This window comes from Odocoileus virginianus, chromosome 9 (assembly GCF_023699985.2).
Source record: "Odocoileus virginianus isolate 20LAN1187 ecotype Illinois chromosome 9, Ovbor_1.2, whole genome shotgun sequence".
Classification (NCBI taxonomy): Eukaryota; Metazoa; Chordata; class Mammalia; order Artiodactyla; family Cervidae; genus Odocoileus; species Odocoileus virginianus.
The window spans coordinates 61,071,557-61,095,994 of record NC_069682.1 but is presented as its reverse complement, the minus strand read 5'-3'; the positions used below and the strand labels follow the sequence as shown (position 1 = coordinate 61,095,994).

General features: G+C 52.4%; 1 protein-coding gene and 2 long non-coding RNA genes across 7 annotated transcripts in view; 2 read left to right on the top strand and 1 right to left on the bottom strand.

Annotated features, from left to right (window-relative positions):
• The window catches only part of DLGAP4 (DLG associated protein 4), a 197,315-nt gene that overhangs the window by 37,207 nt on the left and 135,670 nt on the right, over positions 1-24,438 (bottom strand). The window lies entirely within an intron of this gene.
• LOC139036758 (uncharacterized) lies at positions 8,654-12,908 on the top strand. The gene is made up of 3 exons (XR_011489612.1): positions 8,654-8,867; positions 10,123-10,418; positions 11,207-12,908. It is a non-coding gene; the product is annotated as an uncharacterized lncRNA (long non-coding RNA).
• Positions 15,657-19,307, top strand: LOC139036759 (uncharacterized). The gene is made up of 2 exons (XR_011489613.1): positions 15,657-16,441; positions 17,329-19,307. It is a non-coding gene; the product is annotated as an uncharacterized lncRNA (long non-coding RNA).

Below are 24,438 nucleotides of genomic sequence, written 5' to 3'. Positions count from 1 at the left end.
GCTTTCAGACCTGCCCTGGGAAGCTTGGGGGTGAGCATCACTCCAGGATGACTGGCTCCTCCAGCTGGTTCTTGTGTGTATTTTTAAAGATCCTAAGAGAAACATCTGCTGAGCCCCAGCACTGTCTGCGCACCGCACTGCTGAGCTCTGGGGGCCGCGTGCCTCCCTGCCCTAACCTTGGCCCGGCTGGTCCCTCACGCCCAGGCTCAGACAGAAGTTGGCTGTGCGAGGCCGCCTGCCCCCAGCCCCAGACATCCAGCCCAGCCTCCCTACCCCACTGTCCACAAGCCCTTGCTTCTTCTGAGAAGGAGCCCCCTTTATCTCATTTCTGCCTTCTGCACCAAGATTTTACCAGCAAACTCTCAGCCTGGAATAAATTTGCTTCTGCACGTTGTCTGTCTTTTTTAATGTCAAGGTACAGAAGAAGGCCAATCAGAGTTCACATGCTCAGAGGAGTGGTTGTGGTTCCCCAGCAACCTCAGGAGGCTAACCCACCTGCAAGTGCTTTGGAGGCCCAGCCCGGCCCTCAGGTCTGCTGGTGCCCAGGAGCCGAGCAGGAAGCAGCCTCAACAGTGTGGGAGCCATGGCCGCAGGCTCTGCAGAAGAGCCTGTGGACCCACCCGAGACCCTGTGCAAACAGATCTGACCTCAAAGCCAGACCCCTAAACTCCCTTGCTGGCTCTACCAGGCTCCGGGGAGGGCTTGTTGGAGGAAGGGCTGTCTGAGAACCTGTAAGATCTCTCTTTGTCTCATGCAACGGGTCAACACGCAGCTAAACTGGGCGGCTCACTTGCTATGATAAAAACAGAAGTCAAGGCTCCCCACCCACTCGGCCTCCAATTCCTCTTCCTTCCCTGTCTCCCTCCCCAAAGCAGAGAATGCTGGGAGAAAATCCCAGGAACAGACAGGCCTCTGAGATCCACTTTCCTGTTGACGGCCCACATGCCCCCTGCTCTTCCCTCCCTGTGCCAGCCTGGAACCACCTCCCTCACTGCTCCTTAGGACAACAACATCAAACTTTAATTTCAAACACCAGTAAGAGGGACTGGCAGCACTTCTCCCCACAACATCCTCCTGGGGACTGAGTGCACACAGCCAGGGGTTTCTTAACTACCTCCCCATTCTTCCCTTCTCTCCTGATGGAGAGCCAGCCCCCCCAGATGCCCCACACTGCTGCTCCCTGGCCCCCCGACCTCCTGTCTTACCTTTCCCGTCCCTCTTTCATGCTGGTCAATGGGCCACTTAAGGAATCCAATCACACCACTGCTTTGAAGCTTTTCCGTGGTGCCACCTCCCTCCCAGTGGAACTGGAACAAACCCTTGTGGGGGGGGCATGGGGGTGGCCTCAGGGCCTCCAGAACCTGCACTGGCCTCCCACTCTGAAGTCCACAGGAGCCAAGAGGTTACCAAGGTGACACTCTGGGGAAGACAAAGCCAGCTGTCCAGAGGGGACATGCTCAGGACACACTCCTGTTGGTGACGGTTCCAATACTAACCGCAGACCTCACAGAGCGAGTGCTCCATCTACACCCAGCCCTCATTATTCACAGGTCTGTAATGTGAGTTTGCCTACGCGCGAAGACTCATCTGTAACCTTTAAATCAACACTTGCGGGGCTTTTGTGGCCACTGGCAGAGCCCGACAATTCGAATCGCCCACCACACAGGTTCCCAGCTGACAATGAACAAGGCGACACTGTCCTTCTGTTTCGGCTCATACTGTAAACAAGCCTCCTTTTCCTGGTCTACTTAATGCTGTGCTTTCACATTTTTTGTGTGTTTTGTTGTTGCTGGTGGTGATTTCTCAGTTTGAAATGGCCTGAAGTATAGTGCTGAAGTGGTGTCCAGTGTTGTTAAGTGCAAGAAGATGTTTTCTCCCTAAGGAGAAAACGTGTGTCAGACAAGCTTCGTTCAGGTGTGAGTTAGGGTGTTACTGGCCAAATTCCACGTTGACAAATCAACAATATACTAAATAGGTGTCTTCAATAGAAACCTTGGTGTTTTTGCTGGCAGCTGGTGGATGTGCAGGGACTCTGCATTTCCCATTGGAACAATGGTTCAGTATTGCTAATTCAGTGTCTGTGAGACAGTATGTGTGTAAGCACCGTGAATAATGAGAATGGATTGGACTTTGGCCAAACGAACTCTCAGAAAAGGTATGTGAGGTAGGTCTGTCATTGCCCCGTTTTGCAGGTGGGGCTCAGAGAAGTGAGGAGACTCAGCCGAGCTCACCTTACAGCCAGGCAGTGTTACGGCCAGGGCTTGAACCCAAGTTACCAGAAGTCTGACCGCTCCCCCATGCCCCAGCCACTGCACCAACTCCATGAGGGTCACATGGAGGCAACATCCTTGAGCAGGTCAACTGCTTCAACCAGAAAATGGGGTGTGACACCCCAAGTGCTCTGAGTGGGATCCAAAGAGCTGGCAGGTATGGAGATGCTCTGTAATCCTGGGGTGGCCCCTGCAACTTCAGTCACCATGGTTTCTGGATGAAGGAGAGACTGATCACCTTCTGGGGGACAGCTGGGGGCCTTTCTGGAAGACATTAAGGTTGACTGGGTCTGGCAGGACGGACCAGAGTCACCGAGGGCAAGCAAAGACAGGGTTTTTAGGTGGGGGGTGGGGGGTGGTGCTCTGAGCAGAGGAGCAAGGCAGAAGAGCTCAAGACGTGGCAGATTCGAGCAGGGCATGGCTTGGCGAAGTGGAATTCAGGTAATTCAGGTGGTGTAGGGAAGCCAGGGGGCCTGAGAGAGGGCGACCTCCTCTCGGATAGGGTCCTTGGTTTCCCAGGGCTGCCCAGACAATGGGAACAGTGCAACCTTCTTCTTGCCCAGAGAATCCCTCACACAGTCCCTCTGAACTGGCCTATAGTTGGAGGATTCCACAGCCCGCAGACCTGACTGCAGCTGGAAGGGCGTTATTGCTTCCTATCTCACAGCCTGGCACATGAGGCAGCCCTGCGTCAGGCGCCAAGGCCATCTCAAGTCCAGAGTGTCCAGATGAACCTGCTCCTCACTCCCTCACGTCGGCCTTGTTCTCCTGGAGAGGGGACCCCCTGCACTCAGCTACACACTCCAGGAGCCTAGAGAGTCCCACCCGCTCCTCCCTGGCCTCCCCGACAAAAGCACATGTCACAGAGCCAGGCTCCTCTCCATCCCATCAGCCTGGTCCAGTCTTCCACTTCCTATCCTCCCGCCTCTCTGCTTTGTCAGTGGCCCAGCTCACCCACGACCACTCTCTAGACAGTAACCCAAGGAGTTATTTCAAAGTACAAATTAGATTACTGCCTCCCTTTTCTAAAGTTTTTCAAAGGCTCCCCACTCCATAACGTTGCCTACTCTGACCTATGACAGGCACTAGCCCCTTCAGGCTCGCTCAGTTCCTGCACTTCCCCCTTGCTCATTCTGTTCCAGTCACACTGCTATTCTATAAACACTGCAAGTGTGTGCTCACCTCAGGGCCTTTGAACCTGCTGCTCCCTGTCTGTGATGCTCCCACCCCCATCTCTGCACACCTACTCCTTCCTAACCTGCTTTCATCGCTGCTGCCCACTCAGGTCTTGGCTCAGGGGTCATATCCTTGATGGGTCCTTCCTAACCACCCTTGTCTACAGCTGCTGTTCTTGCTCTGAGGACCTTGTTAATTTCATCGGGCACTGATAACCTACTGGTTCGCTTGTCTTCTGTCCTCTCCCTGACCAGATACACATCCTGGGGATCTAACATAGGTTCCTGAGAGTGTGTGTGTGTTAGTCACTCAGTCATGTCTGACTCTCTGTGACCCCACGGACTACAGCCTGCCAGGCTCCTCTGTCCGTGGGATTCTCCAGGAAAGAGTCCTGGAGTGGGTTGCCATTTCCTTCTCCAGGGGATCTTCCTGACCCAGGGATTGAAGCCGGGTCTCCCGCATTGCAGGCAGACTCTTTACCGACTGGACCCTGAATATTTTATAGAATTAAGATGCTTTCCCAGCACCAAGCCCAATACAGGGTTGGGCTCAGTAAATATTTATTGAATGATTGAACAAACCTATTTGACAGCTGGATAGACTGAGGCTCAGGGAAGAATGAGTTACTCCTGACTTGGAGCTGGAATCTGATGCCCAGGGCGAACACTCTGAAAAACTCCCTGTGAATTGGTACAGACACTATGGATAATAATATGGTGGTCCCTTAAAAAACCAAAAATAGAGCTACCATATGACCCTGCAACACCACTCCTGGGCATACATCTGGAGAAAACCATGACCTGAAAGGGTACATGCACCGCTAAGTTCACTGGAGCACTGTTCACAACAGCCAAGACACTGAAGACCTAAATGTCCAATGACAGAGGAACGGATAACGAAGATGTGGTACGTATATACAATGGACTATTACACCGCTATTAAAAAGAATGAAACAATGTAATTTGCAGCAACATAAATGGAACTAGAGATTCTCACAGTGAGTGAAGTAAGTCACTCAGACAAAGAAGGAGAGATACTGTATGACATCCCTTATAGGCAGAATCTAAAAAGAAATGATAAAAATGAACTTATCTGTAAAGTAATTAGTCTCCAACTAATAAAAATAATTGGGAAAAAAAGAAAATGAACTTATTTATGAAACAGAAACAGACTCACAGAGTTAGAGAAAGAATTTATGGTTGCCAAGGGGTAGGGATAGAGGGAAGGGATAGTTAGGGAGTTTGGGATAGACATGTTCACACTGCTATATTTAAAATAGATAACCAACATGGACCTACTGTATAGCACATGGAACTTTGCTCATGTTATGTGGCAGCTTGGATGGGAGGGGAGTTTGGGGGAGAATGGATACATGTGTATGTATGGCCAAGTCCCTTCACAGTTCACCTGAAACTATCAAAACATTGTTAATCAATACAATATAAATTGTATTCCCAATACAATATCCCAATACAAACTGTATTCCCAAAAACTATATCCCAAAACAAAATAAAAAGTTTTTTAAAAATAAATAAAAAACAAAGAGAAAAGATCCCTTTAGGTCAGCCCCCAACATCCCTTTAGGTCAGCCCCCAACACACACACACACACACACACACACACACACACACTATACGAGCACACACACACACACACACACTATACGAGCGCGCGCACACACACACACACACACACACTATATGAGCGCACACACACACACACACTATACGAGCACACACACACACACAGACACAATATGAGCGTGCACACACACACACACAATACGAGCGCACACACACACACACACACACACACACTATACGAGCACACACACACACACACACACACACACTAACTATACGAGCGCGACCTGGTGGGAGGTCAAGCTTGGAGCAGTTCTGTTTGAAGCTAAGTGATGAAGCCGCGCTTCGAGCGATGGCTTCCAGGCGAGGCCGATCTTATGTACAGATTTAAAAGGATCATGACCGAGTGAGTACTGGGCCAGGTACTACTTTATTCCAGACACAAGCCTGGGAGGGGAGATAATCATCGCTGATGTCTTATAGATGAGAGAACAGGCTTTTAGCTTTCCAGAGTGGCGGTGGGCCTTCCCTGGTGACTCAGCGGTAAAGAATCCGCCTTCCACTGCAAGAGACTCGGGCTTGATCCCTGGTCCGGGAACACCCCGGCTGCCTCGGAGCCCCATGCGAGCTGCAACTACTACTCAGCCTGAATTCTAGAGCCTGGGAACCACCACTACTGAGCCCATGTGCCTCAGCTACCGAAGTCCAAGGGCCTAGAGCCTGGGAACCGCCACTACTGAGCCCATGTGCCTCAGCTACCGAAGCCCAAGGGCCTAGAGCCTGGGAACCGCCACTACTGAGCCCATGTGCCTCAGCTACCAAAGCCCAAGGGCCTAGAGCCTGTGCTCTGTAGCAACAGAAGCCATCACGAGAAGCCCACGCACCGCAATGAAGAGGAGCCCCCACTCACCGCAACCAGAGAAAAGCCCTCGAAGCAGCAAACACCCAACACAGCCATAAATAAATAAAAATTATTAAAGAGGAAAAAAGAGTGGCTGTGTAGAAAAGTTTGCTCTGTGAGACCGTGGTGGGCCGAGTACTTTGCACAGGGTCTAATCCCTTAGTTTTCCCAGCTAAGTGGGTTGGCCTTGAATGGGCATCAGAAGTTTAAACATCTATGGGACACCAGGCCTCTAATGCCTCTGGTCCCTGGCTGTCAGGTGGAGACATGGGTGAGCGAAGCCAGAAATATCTGGAATTAAAAATAAATAAAACCTCAAGATTAAAAAATGGAGTTAGTTAACCCAAAGTTAAAAAAAAAAAAAAGAAAACCACTGTGGTGGTACACGCCCACCTGCTAACAAGGCCCGTGGCACAGAGGTCTGTGACTGCTGGAACTGCTGCCCTCAGACCTCCCTGCTCCTTCTGGAACCCCAGCTCCTCTCCCCCTGCACCTCAGAAAGCTGGTCCCCAAGAGCCTCCTGCAAAGGCAGGAGACCCTTTGGAACTTTGAAATCGAGGCAGCAGGAGGCCCCTATGGCACTATGTCAGGTCTGCTGGGCAAAAGCAGAGAAACCCCTTCTGGTGGCAGGCCACGTCTGGTTGTGGGCTCATGGCACCAGGGCACAGGGGACGGTAGAGCTCCACCAGGAACACAAACGGCCGCCCCCTCTTCAAGGCCCTGGAGCAGCTGCCTGAGAAGGACCTGCTCGGTTGCTGGGGCAACAGCCTTGGCGCCCTCCAGAGACAGCTGCTCCTCAGAAAGCCCCACTCACATCCTAGTTGGGCTCAAGGTCTGAAGTGGTTCTGTCCTAACATGTTCAGGCCAGAGGGGCTGGAGGATGGGGTTAAGCAATGCCCTCCGGACGGACCCACAGTTCAGGTCAGCTGGTTCTGAGGACAGCGAGCTGCCAGTCAGATGACTCACAAGCTCCAGGGCATCTCCCTGGACGGAGGGCTGGCCATGAACTGGCCTAGCATGAAAAGATGTAACTGTGTCAGATCATCAATTCCTCACCAGGCCTATCGTTCCCACTTCAAAGAGGAAGACTGTGAGGCTCAGAAAGAAGTTAACAGCCCCAGGTCAGGCGGCCAGAATCTGAGCTCCGGCTTTCCAATTCCAGAGCCAGCACTTGTAGCTGCTGCTTCACCATCCTGCCCAGGGCTGAAGGCAGGTGCCACTCAGCCAGGCCTGCGAGATATTGGCCAGGCCAGTTCCCCAGTCAGGACCCTAGTCTTGGTCCAAACACAGCGTCTGGCAATATCCTCTGAGTGGGTTAGCTGGTGGTGCCTCTGGTTCTGGCTGCTCATGGCGACAGAGGTCTGGTGCTCCTGGACAAGAGCCCCAGGATATGTACAAAAAAGGTGCCCTGCCCTGCCTGTGATCACAGCCACCCAGCACACTTCTCCCCTGGATGTGCAGTCCTGGACACACGGACCCTTCACCAGAAAATATCAGAACCCCTGACATGGGTTTCCCAGTCACTCAGGACTTTGCCAGCTCAGCTAAATCTCACTACAGCCTCAAAGCAGAGACCAGAGAGGTGAGGCCACTTGTCCCAGGTCACATAGCTGGTTGACGGGGTACTGTGACTGGAATGAGGATGTGAAACTCTCAAATTCCAGAGTCTGAGGAGACAGTAATTCCAGTGATTTTCGAGCCAGATTCTGGGGACCCCCAAGAGGGCCTGGGGAGCCTGGCTGACTCCCAACCAGGGCCCTCGGCGGGGGCTCCATTTTCCTCTTCCCCTTCATGTGGAATTTCCCCATGTGGTATTTTGAGCTCCACCAGACTAATTCAACCTCTTCATAGTACAAATGAGGAGACTGAGGTCAGAAAGGCAAATGTGCTCCCCGAAGAGCAGGTACCAGAGCAACAACCTTGCCCGGGGCTCTGAGTGTGCGTGTATTCCCCATGTCCCCCTGCCCCCCACCCCACCTCCCAGCCTGGAGACCACCAGCTCCATTCATTCAGGGAGGCACCCACCTGTGGCCGAGCCCCACCTCCTCCAGCTCCTAACCAGCATGCTGTTTCGTCAAAAAACATTTCCATCATTACCACGACTGTATCCAGTCAGCAACCTGTCAGGCAACATTCACCCCTCACCACCCGTTCTGTGCTGGAATCTCCCGCAAGCATCCTTTTATTTCTCCCCAGAGACCTGCCTGCAGAGTTGGCTCTGCCAGAAGCTCTGCTGAGGTCCCTGCCCTACCCCGCAGGACACCTTATTACTATCACCCCTGGGAGTCCAAGCTTTAAAGAGATGCCAGCAGTTACTGAATCATGATTTTTCTGGTACATTAAAGCTATAAACTCTAGTGAGGAGGTGCTGACAAGTAGAAGATGGCCCGTTACAGGGCCACTATGGCTCCAGCCCAACACAAAAACTTGACGTGGACAGCCCCTGCCTGGCCTGGCAGAGGAGTAGGGGGTGGAGAATCCAAGAATTGGCTTTTCAAATACTATTTGACTTGTCAAATGCTGGGTCTAGCATGTGAACCTCGCTGTGGCCTTTCCAAAACTCTAAGGTCCCAGGAGCCCAGCCTGGGAAGTGCCAGTTAAAACAGCGAGCCTCTAAAACCATCCTCACTCCTGGAGGGCTGACGTCAAACCCTGGTAACGGGTCACAAAAAGCCTGGCTTTTGACAAGCTGTCATAGGACCCCGCATCCAGTGTGCAAAGCCAAACACTGCCAGGCCCTGTGCACCTCGATTGCTGGTCTCTTTCATCATTCTGAATGACCAAGCGGATCCCAGAATAGAAAGACGGTGTTAACAGGCTCATTCACTGTGCCTGGAGTGACAGGTGGCCTATCTGGTGATAGAATCTGGAGCCAAGAATCCTGGGCGGCCGAGAGACAGGATGAGATGAACGGTGCACCAGTGAATGGGAAAAACCGTGAGTTCAGCTCAGGTCAGCCCAGGCTGGCTGCATTCCGCGGTGCCAGGCCTGGGGACAGGGACACAGGAAGGGGAAGGGCCCTGGTCCTTGGAGCTTATATTAAGGTCCTGAGTTTAGGATCCCAAGTTAGACAATTACACAAAGCAGCAGACACGTGGGAAAATGCCTCAGTGACTCCAGCGGATCACAGACACGGTCTGAGGCTATACCACCAGAGGAAGGTGCAGGACCAGGGAGGGGGCAGCCCCACGGGGCTCCTGGGGAAAGCAGTGGGGACTGCTGGTGACTGTGGACAGGGGTGTTGCCAAACTGGAGCCTGATGAGAAGGGGACAATCTGCACTGGGGGGGAAGTCTCTAATCCATCCTCCTGTTATGACAAGTGAGGCCACACTTTGGTTCCTGGGTAGGCACCAGGGACCCAGGATGAGTAGTCCTTGACCTCAGGAAACTCACAATAAAGTAAGGCTCCACTGACTGGGCGCAGCCACGTGGAGTACTGCAGGAGAAAGCCTGGGACTGACTGAACAGAAAGAGAGAGAAAGTATTAGTTGCTCAGTTGTGTCCAACTCTTTACCACCCCGTGGACTGTAGGCCGCTAGGCTCCTTTGTCCATGGAGCTCTCCAGGCAAGAATACTGGAGTGGGTTGTCATATTCCTACTCCAGGGGATCTTCCCAACCCAGGGATTGAACCTGTGTTTCCTGCATTGCATGCAGATGCTTTACCATCTGAGCCATGAGGGAAGCCCTAGCCACCAGGGAACAAGAGTTACCACAACTGACTAGTGACGTGTGTCACAGATCTGCCACAGACGGGGTGTGGCACGTGTGCAGCATGAGCTGTGCCCAGTCTAACACGAGGGGTGGGGGGGCTTCAAGAGACTGGAAGAGGAGCCTGGAAAAGTCTTCAAATACCTAGAAGACTGTCACATACATATGTGGTCCCAGTCATCACAGTGCAACCAAAGGAGGACAGGAAGGTAGGGGTCCAGGGGGAGCAGATGTTGCCTCCTCCTAAGGAGGCAGTTTCTAAGGAGCAGAGCTGCTCAGGAGGTGGTCAGCTAGGCTGGACCCAGGCACGGTGGATGCAGGGAGGGACTCACGCTCCCACGGGTGTGACCTCTAAGATTCCTCCCAGGCCTGAGATGTTTGCTCTTTCTTTGCTTCCTACTTCACACTCAGTTCTCAATGTGACATCAGAAATCATTTTTGTGTGTATGACATTCATTGTTCAATTCTTTTTTGGCCTCCAGAGAATTGGTTCTAATAATCAGAGGAGGGGGAGAAGAATGTTCAGATGGCTAAGCTACAGGCGAAATAAGGAAGGACTACCTCTAAGACAGCATGGTCAGGGCTGGACCTGGACTTCCTCTGGACAGGCTGGCAGCACAGAGCCCCCACCTGAGATGGGAAACCCCCTCCTGAGAACATGAGAGTGGCCGGCACTGGCTATCCTGGCTCTCACCTCCTCCCACACTTGCTGCTGAGTTGGAGGAAGCCTGTAGGTCAGGAGGCCCTGAGAGTGAGCACCATTCTGCACTGACTCATGGTATGACTAAGGCTCCCGCTGGTAAGATGGGAAGGATACGGGCTCGCCCTGTTCACTGCCCGAGGACTGCCACAAGACTCATCTTCCCACAAATGGGAAAGGGCTTGGTAGATGAGGAACCATCATTACAACTGCCTGTGTGTATGTTAGTTGCTCAGTCGTGTCCAACTCTTTGCAACCCCATGGATTGTAGCCCGCTAGCCTCCTCTGTCCATGGGATTCTCCAGGCAAGAATCCTGGAGTGGGTTGCCATTTCCTTCTCCATACAACTACCTGAGGGGGCTGCATATCGGAGCCAGGGGCCCACAGGCCAGCTGTCTGACCCCAGGCCCTCCAGGCATTCAAGGGCCCAGAAGCTGGGGGTTTCTGGCCTGGGGCAGAAGCAAGGTGTCCTGTCCCTCCAGGGGGCAGGCTCAGGAAAATTCAGGGCCCTGAGGACCCAGCCGCCTGCCCATCCCCCTGGGCCACGCCGGCATCGCTGTGTTAATATTTTAGGGTAGTGACCTCTGGTGTTCCTGCCTCGCCAAGCACCCCTCCGACTTCCTTCTGCCCCCCTCTCCATGTCATCCCCCATGTTCTCAGCGTCCAGGCCTTTGCATGGCTGCTCCCTGCCTGCACCGCCCCTCCTGCACCCTACTGTCTCCCCCTCCTCCAGTCTACTCCGAGTACTACTCGCCCTGAGATTTCCCTGACTGTCCTCCTGCCCCAGCCCAGTGCCCCTTACTGGGTCACCCCCCTGGCGTTCAGAGGTGTCACAGGCCTGCTTACTTTTCTCCTTCTCCCTTTAGATCCTGAGTCCTCAGAAGGCAAGGACCGCATGCTTCCCATGCCCATGGCACCCAGAAGGGGTCCCCCGGAGAATGCCTGCTGCCACTCACGAGGCGGGATTCTCTGACTTCACCCCCAAAACAGCGCAGGGCTGCAGGGCCTTCCCCCGGAAGACCTTGAGGACACTGCAGTAGGAAGAGTCTGTGAGAGGTGACTTGACAAAGTGGAAGACAGGCGCTGGGACAAGTTGTGACTATTGGCTTCCCCCTCACGCCTCCATACCCCTCTACTCGATGTTTTTCCCAACCACCTCTAAAAGCACAACATGGTGGCACTTGGGAAGATCTCTTTGAAAGAACACCTACCCAAGGGAAGGTCACCAGCTTCCCAACCCCGTCCACAGAATCCTGCCCGCACAATGGCTCAGTGTAAGACCTCCTGTAAGGGCTGGGTGAATATTAGCAACTAATAGTCATAGTTACCGGTATTTTTCACCTGCTCAGGCATCGGTGGCTGTGGCCCTGTCACTGTCTGAGGTCCTTACACTTGATCCCCACAAGGAAATGTTTTCACCATTGCCCCTTGTGCCACTGAGGAAATGAAGGCTCAGAGAGGCTGAGGGATTTGCTCAGCATCACACAGCAAGCTGTGTTTTATCTATTAAGTGAGGGAAAACCTTCCAGGTTTCAATCTCCAGAAACCAACCTTCACAGCATCTGGTCTCACACCAAAAACACAAGTTTGCTGGCAAGGAGACTGACAACACACATTCCTATAAAGCTTAAAAGTCACCGCAGAAAGTCTGGTCTCCCCTTTCTGCTGGCGGACTCTGGCTAGCATTTACTTTTATACAGACCTCAAGCCCAAGCCTGCATTCTGAAGAGCACCTGCAGAAAGTGGACTTTACCTTGACAACTTCCACCCCTCTGGGAGCTGCTCTGCCCCAATGTTTCGCAAGCATTACCTATCACCCCCCCTCCCCCAGGCTTTGGGCTGTCCTGCCAGGCCCTCTTCCGCTCTCACAAAGAGACCTGTGACATCACTTGCCCCTCAAATGGTCCCTTCCCCTCCTAGGACTGATGCTGATCTGTAAAGGCTGGGCACAGCACTAGGTGGGGACGGCACAGTTTCCACCGGGTGTGCTGCTTCTGGCTGATTAGTAGCACCTGCCTGTGTTAAGAAGGATCCTGAAGCTGTGCCCAGGCTCCACACAGCCACCGCGGGTGTGGGAACCAAGGCTGCCTCTTGGGACACAGCCCTCTTGGGAGATGAGCAGCCTTTTAAAAATTCTGCTGGAACCCAGCCACATAAAGCTGAGGGCAGTGGTGTGCATTAACTTGGAGAGTTAACCCAATGAGTTTGTTATTCAGACACCACCTACTCCTCCTTTCAAATATACCTCCTTAAAATGGGCTAGCGCATGAGGTACTCGGTCACAGAAACAGAAAGAAGTGTGATCTGCAGGGGCTGGAGGAGGAGGCAACGGGTACAGAGTCTCAGCTCTGCAAAGATAAAAACAGATGGAGGGCAGTGACAGCTGTAAAAGATGTGAACTGTACTTCATACCACTGAACTGTGCACTTAAAAACAGTTTCAGCAGTAAAGTTTTATGTATACTTAACTGCAATTTTTAAAAAATGGGCTAGTGAGAGTCCACTGAGGAATTCTCTACAAATGAGCCCCAGTCATCACACTGATTTTTCACCAAAATCCATGTCACAAATAAAATATTTAAAGCTACTTTAAGCATGAATTTTCTGATTTGACTTCAATGTATTTATGAGCAGGGGCTGACTAATAATCTGAGACTATTTCCTGAGATTCAGGAAGTAGAAATTTTAGAAGGGGGGATGGGGGCAGAAAAACACCAAAATTCAAACAGGGCTTCCCTGGTGGTGCAGTGGACTAAGACTCCATCTGCCAGTGTAGGGGACACAGGTCTGATCCCTGGTCTGGGAAGGTCCCACTTGCTGTGGGGCAACCAACCACAACTACTGAACCTGTGCTCTAGAGCCCGGGAGCTGCAACTTCTGAGCCCACGTGCTGCAACTACTGAAGCCCTCAAACCTAGAGCGTGTGCTCCCCAACCACAATGGGAAGCCCACACATCCCAACGAAAAGCAGCCCCCACTTGCTCCAACTAGAGAACACCTGAGCTAAGCAATGAAGAACCAGTGCAGACAAAAATAAATAATAAATAATACTTGAAAATGCAAATAGAAAATTAAAAAGATTGGAGGTCTACAAGGGTAGCGATGGATGTGTTAGTATCAGAATTTTGGAAAGGAGTTAGAGGGAAGGTAAATGTGGAAGTTAAAAAAATTAAAACTTGGGACATCCCTAATGATCCAATGGTTAAGAACCCACCTGGCAATGCAGGGGATTCAGGTTGGATCCCTGGTCTGGGAACCAAGATCCCACATGCCACAGAGCAGCTAAGCCCATGCGCCACAACTACTGAAGCCTGTGCATTCCGGAGCCCATGCACCACAACTAGAGAGTCTGTGTGCTTCAACTAAGACTCAAGGCAGTCAAATAAATAAAATATTTTAAAAAATAAAACAAAAAAGAACTATAAATATATTGTATAACAGTATAGAAAAGTTAAAGTCACTTTAATCCCAGTGCCCAAACACAATCACTATGACATTCTACACCAAAGCTTTTAAACTGGGCTTCCCCAATGGCTCAATGGGTAAAGAATCTGCCTGCAATGCAGGAGATACAAGAGACATGGGTTTGATCCCTGAGTCAGGAAGTCCCCTGGAGGAAGAAATGGCAACAACCCACTCCAGTATTTCTGCCTGAAAAATCCCATGGACAGAGGAGCCTGGCAGGCTACTGTTCAAAGGATCGCTAAGAGCGATCACAATTGAGCATGAGCCATTTTGGAATGGCAATCGGGCTAAAAAGAAACAAGACACTTCTGTTTTGGCCTTCTTAAACAAAAGCAGTCGGCAGAAAAAGAAATAGTGGTGAATCAGGATTTCAAATCTTGGTTAAGCTGTGTGACTCCAGTTAAGTCACGTTACCTCTCTGCTCCATCATTTCTAAAAGCAGTAGTACTAACTGCAACCCGCCTCCCTCAGCAAGGGAAGCAACAGGGCTCCGTGCACTGTTGAAGTAGTATGTGAAAGGGCGTTAGCAGTAAGTAGGGAGTGCTGAATAAGTTTTTTCTTGATGACTAACGATCAGTATGAAAACCTGATGATGACAACAAGGATGATGTAAGTATTTGGAAGCTCTGATGTTACTTACCAGGCTCACCAAGCCCAGCCAGGCCCGGCCCTGACCTTGCAGACCCTTTCAGACCCGAACCTGTCCCAGTTCCCTCCATACACCAAACACCTTACACCTCAGGGTCTTGCCCCTTGCAGTTCCCAATCTGCCCTGGCCTGCCTCCTTCCCATCCTCCACCCCACTTTCCCCGAGGTGCCTTCCCCATCCTCTCTGAGAAAATCCTTCTCAGCAGCTATGTTTCCTTCAGGGCTCTGATCTCAATTGTACAGTATCCTGTGTATCCGTACTTGCTCGGATGGTGTCTCCAAGCTCCCTGAGGAGAGAGACCAAGTCGGTCTTGTTCCCTCTTCCTCCCCTGGCTCAGCACCTGGCATGAAAGGCCGACTGTTTGGAAAGGGGCGTGGAGGTGGGCAGCGGGGAGGAGCTGGCTGGGATGAATCCAAGTCTTCTTCCCCTGAATTGTTCCCACACACTGCTGCGCGTGCCCCCTTTGAGGAATCTGCCGTGGTGACAGCAGCTCGGGCTGCCCTGCCTTCACAGGTACTGTTGGACAAGCCCAGCTCCTCCCACCCCGCAGGCTGACACCTCCTGACTGCTACCACTCCCTGTGCTGGGCCGACAGCACCTCATGCAGCCTGGGAAGGCAAGAACGTTCCAGGAGAGCCTGGATCTATTACTGTATTCACAACACATAAGAGCAGACTCCTCATCACAGCCCAGGGAAGCAAACTGCCCAACAGAGTGATGACCGTGCCGAAATAAACCCTGGCTGAGTGCCTGGTGGACTCTGACAGCCCTGGGCCCTGGCCTTCTGTAGCCTGACTCAGATCCCCAGGCCCCGCCCCTTACAACCAGCCCCTGACTTCCCTTTCCTACCCCAGGGACCCTCCCCTAAAAACCTCCATCCACTTGGAGCTTACCCAGCTTTTGAGGTCCTCTCTAAAGCCTGCCTCAATTGGCTTCATCTTCCCTATCAGAGCCCCACACTCGACAAAGAGACATCAGATGACCAACTCCTCTCCAAACACCAGGTGCATCTGTACTTTTCCAGGCACGGGACAGGGATGGTCTTTAAATATTCCCAGTCTTCTCTGGATATCAATAAGAGCAGGGCAAACATTTCTTAAGTGCTTCCACCATGCCCGGCAGCGAGCTGAGTGCTTTACAGACACACACACACACATGCACACACTCTCGTCCTCACACTGTGACTCATGTGATATCAGTATTATCACCTCTCTTTTGCAGATGAAAGAACTGAGGCTCAGAGAGGTTAAGCAACTTGCCAAAGCCTCACAGCTCCAGGCAGCAGTCTAGGATCTGGATCCCAGCAGCATGACTCCAGATCTATGCCCCTAGCTACCGGGCTACATGACCCCTGGCATGCGGGCTTTGGGACACGGCTGGGCTTTGGAAGCGCCAGGGTTCTGCCTCCCAGGGGAGCAGCACGGTCCAGTGTGGATTTTCAGTGCAGTCGCTCAGCCACAACTTCCAGATCACCTACTGTGTTCAGCGTGTGCCCTCCCGGAGAGGACTTGAACCAACATAGGTCTGTGCCTGGGGGCCTTGGGATTGTGCAGGGAAGAGGAAGAGAGGTGGACAAAAATCCTATTTGTTGAAGCAACCAAGTTGTTACCATATCTGCTTTGGCAAGGCTGAGAGTCTCCTTAGAAAAAGCACAGAGAAACAGGAACTTGAGACTGCAGGTGGTTAGGCAACAGTTCATCTCTGAAACACGCGGGCGAACCCAAAGTGTGTTAGAACTTTCTCACTGGCTCCCGAGGGACCAAGATCGATTCGGCTGAAAGACAGAGCTAGAAGGATCTCACTCCTGCCAAGAAACAAATGGGGAACCTGAGATCCAGGGGCTTGTTGGAGGCCACCTATCGACTCCTGGAGAAGCACACGGCTCCCTCTCCCCACGCCCCGTCCTCTCCAAGCCCCTGGGGCTGGAACCACAATCAGGACAAAAGGCTTTCAGGCCATCTGGGTCCCTCAAACTGCCAGGGAGTGAGGTAAGTGCCCACAGGGACTGAAAGTTTAAAAGCTTTCTCGGTGGAGACGAGGCACTAGCTCTTACCTTCAGGGAGACTGGAACTGCTCTGTGCAAGCTGGATTCGGGAAGCCAGGGTTGATTTCCCAGGCCAACACGGGCCCAGCTCCAGCCCGGCCTTGCCCCGGAAGGACGGGAGTTTCAAAGGCAGCTGCTCCCCACCTGGGGCCACACCTGGGAGAGGCTGACTTTACGGGGGGAACCCGTCAAACTGGCCGTCTCCCAGATAGCGTGGGCCCGGCCGGGAGGCCACCGCCTGTCTGTAGCCTGGTGCCTCTCCCGGCGGGGCCCTGCCCGGCCCCCACCCAGCCAGGCCCCCAGCACCAGGGTGGGAGCCGGTCAGGAAGAGGCCTGCTCCCCTGCCAGCAAGGCCTTGTGAGGCCCCCCAGGGCCCACCCCGGCCTGGGCTGGGTCTCAGGGCGGCTGCTTCCTGCTTTATCTTTTTCTTTCACTTTGGTTTTTAACCCTAAAGCGAAACTAAAGACAGGGACGTAGTGGGAGAGATAGTGAGAGTTAAGGGCTGAACACTTGACTTCTCACTTGGGAGGAGGGCCTCAACCTCGGCTTCAGTCTCCCCACTGATAAAACAGGAGGAGGAACTCAGCTAGTGATTTCAAGTGTCCTTTTAAACTAGAAAAAGGACAGAACTGCCCCTTCCTCATCCCTGCCGCCACTGAGAACTGAAAAGCAGCTGCAGAAACGACCAGAGGATGACCTTTTGGGTCATCCTTGTGGGTCTTCCTGTGGACTTGTGGGAGGATGCAAAACTCTGGCCACTGTGTGGAGACCCTCCCTCATCCCCCTGTCTATCTCTCTCCTACCTGTCAACTCAACTCTTATCCTGAGCAGCCCCTGGGACAAAGCAAAGTCAGGAAGACCCCGGGAACGAGCCTGACCTGCTCTTGGTACAAGAGAAGACATCAACAGCTGCCTGGAAACTCCTGACTCAAGGGCCAACAAGGCCATCTGTCAAGAATGACAGCATCCCACCTAGGATGGGTCCAAGCTTCACTCTCTGCTGACCCTGGGGTGCCTGCCACGGTATGGCTAAGACCACTGCCATCTGTTTTTTGGAGTTTTCCCACTGGCTAGCCTGGTGACATGAGAAAGGCAGGGAGGAGCCCCCCCATCTCTCAAATGAGAAAAACTGAGGCTTGGAAAGGCACAGAGACATAGTGGCCAAGCCAGAACTGGATTCAGGAGCTAAGTAAATATTTGCTGGACCAATGAGCTCACTGGCCTAGCTGCTGCCAAGCAGGTGTGGCACACACCAGAGAAGCGGAGGAAGGAGGATACAGTGTGTGTGAGTGTGTGTGAGTGTGTGTGTGTGTGTGTGTATTTGTAGGGGCAGGCATCTCTCCCTGGAGACCAAGTCACAAATAGGTCCCCAGGTACCTAGAACAGCATCCCTTCCCCCCCATCCTGGCTCCACCTCTGATGTGTCCCCCAGCCCATCTCTTCCCTTCATTCCTCCCTTCCTCCCTCCCATCTGCACCTTACTCTAGAGACACCTCACTGGCTGAGCACTGCTGAGTGATACTGGTCCGCCTCCCCCTCTCTGGACTGGATCAGCATAGTCAATACCTAACCATGGTGCTTTACAAAACATACAGATTTTCAGGATGCAAAGAAGGTAACAGAATTTTAGGTGCACAGATTCTTGAAAACAGCAATTCCACTTGCAGGAATGGCTCCCACAGTGATGCCTGCCCACACACATACAGCCGAGTAGGGAACGGTGCTCATAACACCAAGGCCAGGAACAATGTAAAAGTCCCTGAGTAGAGGACCAGATAAACAATGGGTGGCCCATCTGCCAACGGACTACTCAGCCACGTGCAGGGATAACCTACAACAGAGACAGACTTGCATGAAGAAGACAAGGAACAGAACAGTAGGGGCAGTAGGTAGTAAAACGGGATGTACTGACGGACACAGCTGCCCACGTATGCAGAATATTTCTGGAGGAAAACATCAAGACTGTTTGACAGTGATTATCTAGGAGCCTAGGTGGGAGACAGGCAATTGTCACTGGACATTTTTTTCCCTACAAGTTTGAAACGTTTAACCACCTACGTGGATTGCTTTCTCAAGAAAAGCATAACTTCTGCACATAAAAAAAGAACTCCAGCAAAATGTACCCAGGGAAGCTTTCCTCTAGGTGACAGGCATTGCATTCCCTGGGGACAAGGCCCAGACACCTGGATTTTAAAGCTTCCTCAGGGCTGCTGGTCACCTTGCAGAATAGGTGGTCAGCCTCTAAGAGCAGATGGAGGCAGCCTGGACACCACAGGACTCTGGGCAGGGGAGAAAGTAGCAGGGAAGACTTGGGGGAGGGGAAAAACTTGGCCTTAAGGCATAAGAAAGACTTGAAGAGGGCTTTGAATGCTCAACAGGTACAGCTGGGAGGGGGGAGTTCCTCCAGAAGGACTGGGGAAACTAAGTCGGGCTGGTAAGACAGAAAGGGGGAAAAAATATCTCTCCATATGGGATACTGGTAAGTCCCTCCCCCTCTGATACGTGGTTCCCACTCATGGGAAAGTGAGGAGGCTGGGAGAGTTCCTTCCAGACTGATATCCTATGATATGCTTTTATTTTGTCTCATTTAATATTAAAGGAGGCAAGGAGGGTCCCCAGCTTAGCACATGGCCACAGGGCTCCACATCTGTGCAGACTGTAATCAAATATTTGGAGGTGGCAGAAAATTCAGGCCAGGATCTTAGGTACAGCTGCCCTTGGGCAACTTCCATCCCCCTGGGGAGAAGCAGATGGCCTTCTGTAGAAATGCCTTCCCTCACCTTCTTGTTAATAATTAAGTCATTACCGAAGACCTCCTTTGTCACTCTTGAAGTTCAGTTTGCAGAGACCTGCTCTCTTGGCTTGTTTTATCATGATGCTCCCGGTCAAAAGCTCACAGGTTACAACAATTTAGGTGTAAGCCTCAGGCCCAAACTCCAGGGCTCTGCAGTGGAAAGAACCCAGGGTAGGGGGTAGGAGCACTGGGGTGGATCCTGGCTAGACCCTGATGGTTTAGTGGACTCTGGAAGGTCAGAAGCTAAGTCTCTAAGATGGCTCTGCTGGTCACTGTATCCCCAGGGCCAGCTCATCACCTAGCACACAGCAGGCACTTAACAAATATTTGCTGAATAAGTGAACCACAGCTCAGTCAGTGAATCCCAGAGGGACCTTGGTCAAGTCACTTTCTGGAAAATGAGGATGACAAGAACAGTAGTGACCTCTTAGGGTTGTATAAGAATCTGAGATAAGGTGGATGAAAGTTCTCTGCAAATCAAAAACAGGCTACACAAACATTAAGGATCGAAAACTAATGTGCTGAGAACAAAATAAAAAGAAAGAATATACCTGAGAATGATCACATTTACAACAAAGCACCTAGCAAGTGGTAAAGCATTGATCAAATGAATTACTACAAGCGAAAGGGACAGCACAGGGCACTCTAGTTCACTGCTCCAACGTCTGCTTAATTTCTCAGGCTTCTCAGGCTCAAGTCTGTTCCAAAGGAGCACAAAAATCCCTCATCGAAACTCTTGCCCTGCTTTCTGGTATGAAAATCGTGGGCGCAGTTACAATTGTACCCTGTAAACCCCTAGGCTCAGAGAGTAGATGCCAATGTATTCCCTGGCGGCTCAGTGGGAAAGAATTAGCCTGTAATGTAGGAGCCATGGGTTCGACCTCTGGGTTGGGAAGATCCCGTGGAGGAGGAAATGGCAAACCACTCCAGTGTTCTTGCCTGAAGAATCCCATGGGCAGAGGAGCCTGGTGGGCTGCAGCGCATGGGGTCGCAAGAGTCGGACATGACTAGTGAATTGTCACTAGCACTGGCACAAGGATCCCAGGGGTGTTTACTGTAGACAAGGGAGGAGTGGGGAGCAGAGCACGGAAGCTGTGCCTGCCCTGTGACCTCAAGATCCCCGGCCAAGGCCCTGGTCATGGGGGCACACAGAGGACTGGCCACTAGCTTCCAAGCCACGCACCGTGACCAACCACTGCTGCCCCGCCGGTGGCCACTCCCCCTCGCCTTCCCTCGGCCCAGTGGGTATCCCTGGCTGCAGCCTGGAAAAGGAGAACTGGGTTTCATCACCTGGCTCTCCTGTGCTTGAGAGTACCTTGGACAAGTCCCTTCCTGCCTTTGTGGCTGGGCCAGGGAACACTCTCTCTGCAGGGAGGAGGCTGGAGAATTCCGGTGCACCGAGTCATGGACGTGCCCCCAGTTGGACCAGACACAGGAGGCCCAGCTCTGGAGGCTGAGTAAAACGGCTGATGTGAAGGCTCTTCAGTTCTCTGATGCTTCCACCTTAAGGAATTCTGAGCTAGTACTCAGCCCCAATCTTCCAAGTCTTTAGAAAACAGGGGGCGTGTGGGCTTTAGGGGATGTATTTGTGTGTGCGTGTGTGCTAAATCATTTCAGTTGTGTCCGACTCTTTACAACCCCATGGACTATAGCCCAACAGGCTCCTCTGTCCATGGGATTCTCCAGGCAAGAATACTGGAGTGAACTGTCATAACCTCCTCCAGGGGATCTTCCCCACCTAGGGATCAAACCCAGGTCTCTCACATCTCCTACATTGGCAGGCGGGTTCTTTACCACTAGTGCTGCCTGGGAAGCCCAGGGGATGTATTAATTCAAGGGTCTCAATTCAAGGGTCAAGAAGGTTCAGATTCCCACGACCCTAACAGTAGGAGGTTCCTTTCTAAGAAGCTGAGCTGAACTGGGAGAGCCAGTATTTGCAGTCAGCCTTGTGTCTGGGCCATACGTTCCTTATCTGTAAAAGGGGTATGGTAAGTCCGCCTGCCTTGGGCTTGTTGAAAGGATTTCACGAGAGCACCCATGGAGGCCCTGGCATGGAGCCTGGCGCAAAGCAGGTGGACAAGCAATGCGCTCAGTTATTTCCTACTCCAAACAGCAACACCCAGCATCTTTCCCATTGGCCCATCAGGCCCCTAGTCGGGCTCTCCTCAAGGAACACACATCCTCTGCCACCCCACTGGCCCTACCCCTCCCGCAGCTCCACCTGCACCCCGCCCTCTCCCTTCTCCAGGATGCTTGCAAAGCTCCTCCCATCACTACTTTCATTCAGTCCCACTCACCCAGCCTGACTCATCTTGAAAAAAATCCTCCAGTTGTGCTGCTCTGGCTCTAAAACCTTCCAAAGCTCCCCAAAGCCTCTGCTCTTCGGCTCAAGTTCAATATGGCCTACAACCTTCTGGGCCCTCCCATAGTGGCAGCTAAACTCGTCCAAAATATGTGCTCACCTTGTCCAGCCCCCGCACCTCTGGCTTTGGAGAAACTACCCCCAAGAACGCCAGCCCCAAAGCCAGTCTCTGAATCCAGTCCCCCTCTCAAGGGCTCTTGTTTCCTCTGGCTCACGCTCACTCCTTCCTCCTCAGACAATGCCTTTCTTCAGCAGATGCTTAATTACAGACTGTCACAGTCTCTCATAATTGTAGGGCTTGTCTCCCTTGTCAGAGCCTGAGTTCCCAGGGGCAGAGGCCCCGTCTGTCTGCTCTTTCCCATCCTCTCGGAGCCCAGCCCGGGGCTGGGAGGGCAGACCACTGGTCAGAGAGTGTTTTCCAAGCCCAATTCAGCTGAGCCGGGTCCAGTTTCCACCACTTGGGACCACTTTTCTGGCTCTTGTCCTCTACGCTGGCCAAATGGAGCCTCTGTGCACCAGCTCTCCCCAGGCGATCTAGGCCAGGGACAGAGAAATGTGGGAGCCCTGGGCGGGGAGGCAGGGCGGTGGCTCTCGCCTGGCCCTGACAGTCTTCTGGGGTGCTAGGCACGCCCTGTCCCTTTCCCTCCCTGGGCCTGCTTCTTAGAGTGAAACAAGCAACAATAATCTTTTAACTCCAGAATATAGATTTTTGTCTTCCCTGGTTCCCAGGAGTGGGAGGGTGAGAAACCAGCTGATTCCAACACAGGCTGAGGGACGCGAGGCAGCTGTGGCTCCCCTCCCACAGGACTGGGAAACCTGAGAGGCACTCACAGCACACACCTGGACAACCTCATTCAGTTCCTGTTGCTGACAGCACTGCACTCCTGCCCAGCTGTTCAATTTCACAGCCCCCACCCTGGCCAGGGCTGACAGCGTCTACTGCTGGGACTGAGCAGGGGAAGTTGGTAACCTCTTTCTGGAAACAACCGATCCTGCCTGAAACAAAGAGCACAGTGAGGGACCAGTCTTCCCACCTGTCAGTTTGGGATCATACTGGGACCCGTATAACAGGATTATTGCAATAATGCAGTGGGATAATGCCAGAAACGGCCTAGCACAGTCCCCGACACCCAGTGATTGGCAGTGTAGCAGACACACTCCCCTGTCTTGCGGGACCTTTCCGATACCAGTTCATATTCTCAGAGCAACCTGGGAGGAATGCATTTCCATCCCTTTCTGACCCAGAAGAAAACTGAGGTGCAGAAAGTCAATCAGTCCAAGGTCACACAGCAGGGACAAGCCAAACTGTGACACCAGGCCAGGAATCACTCATTCAGCTTTTCCCGGAGCATGGTCCACAAGCCCTCAGCATCAGCCTCCTCCAGGGGACTGGTTTAAAAAGCTCATTCCTGCCCCCAGACCTGTCAACTGAGACCCTTTAGGGATAGGGCTCAGAAGCCTGATCTGTGTCAAGATGTGGAGCTTAAATTTTATGAGGAAACGGAGGCAGAGAAAGGTGATCTCTGAGGTCACACTTTCATCGAATGCAGACTAAATTCACAATCTGACTCCAGAGGTAGCAATCACAGACTTCTCGGAAGAGGAGGCATCTGACTATGTGGCCTCCAAGGGGCACTGAGGGGGAGGGCAGAGCACACACAAGGGCTTGGAGCAGGAGAGGCCAGGCAACAACTCCGTGTGACTTGTGCTTCCAGATCCCCTAGGAGTGAAGAGGTACATACGGAGCCTCCCTGCAGCCTGCCCTCTCCAGAAAGCCCAGAGAGCGCCACCTGAGCTTCTGGGAGGAATGCCTGCTGTGTGCAGGGTCTATGACCAGCAGGTCTATGGTGGCCCTCTGGGCGTGTCTGGCTGCGGCTCAGGGTGAGAAAGCGGAGGAAGGTGGTGACTCAGTCCCCACCCAGACTCAAGCTAGTCTCTTTAAATCTGAGATGAGCTCAGAGGCTGGGGAAATGTCAAGCAAACCCTCCTGGCAGAACAGATGCCAGATGGAGAGAAGGTGGCCCGAGGGATAGGCTACCAGGCAGCAGTCAATGTGGAGCAACAGTGTGGTTGCAGGGGAAGAAAAGTCAAGAGGCCTGGGCCCTCCCGGGGGCCCCCTATGCTTCATTCACCTGTGAAACAGGGAGAACTCCACTGGCTTCTGACTTCCTCCCAGGACCGCTGTGGGGAACAATGGGTAAGGAAAGAGCCTGGCAGATTATACAAGGTCTCACACAGCAAGGGAGAGATTAGAGGATTACTGCTATTATACATCAGAACAGCCAGAAGGTGCTTTCCTTGTTACCTGAACCCCAGTCACAGGGGGGTAGTGGGAGAGGCTGGGCCTCTGTCTTCTTCCCACAAAGAAGAAAGGGATCCAGATATTACTTGGAGGTGAAGGCTCCCATTTATTAAATGCCTACCATGTATTGCACACGTGTGCAATTGCTAAATCGTGAACGACTCATTGTGACCCCATAGACTGCAGCCCACCAGGCTCCTCGTCCATGGGATTTTCCAGGCAATAAGACTGGAGTGGGTTCCCTTTCCTTCTCCAGGGGATCTTCCTGACCCAGGAATTGAACCCATATCTCCTGCACTGGCAGGCGGGTTCTTTACCACTGGGCTACCTGGGAAGTCACCTACGGTGTACTAGGTATTTTTAAACATAGAATCTCACTTAATCCTCACCATGACCCTGCAGTGTAAATATGATTACCTTGAGTCCAGATGAAGAAGCCGAAGTTGAAAGAAAGTAACTAGACCAAGATTACACCTGCGGTGA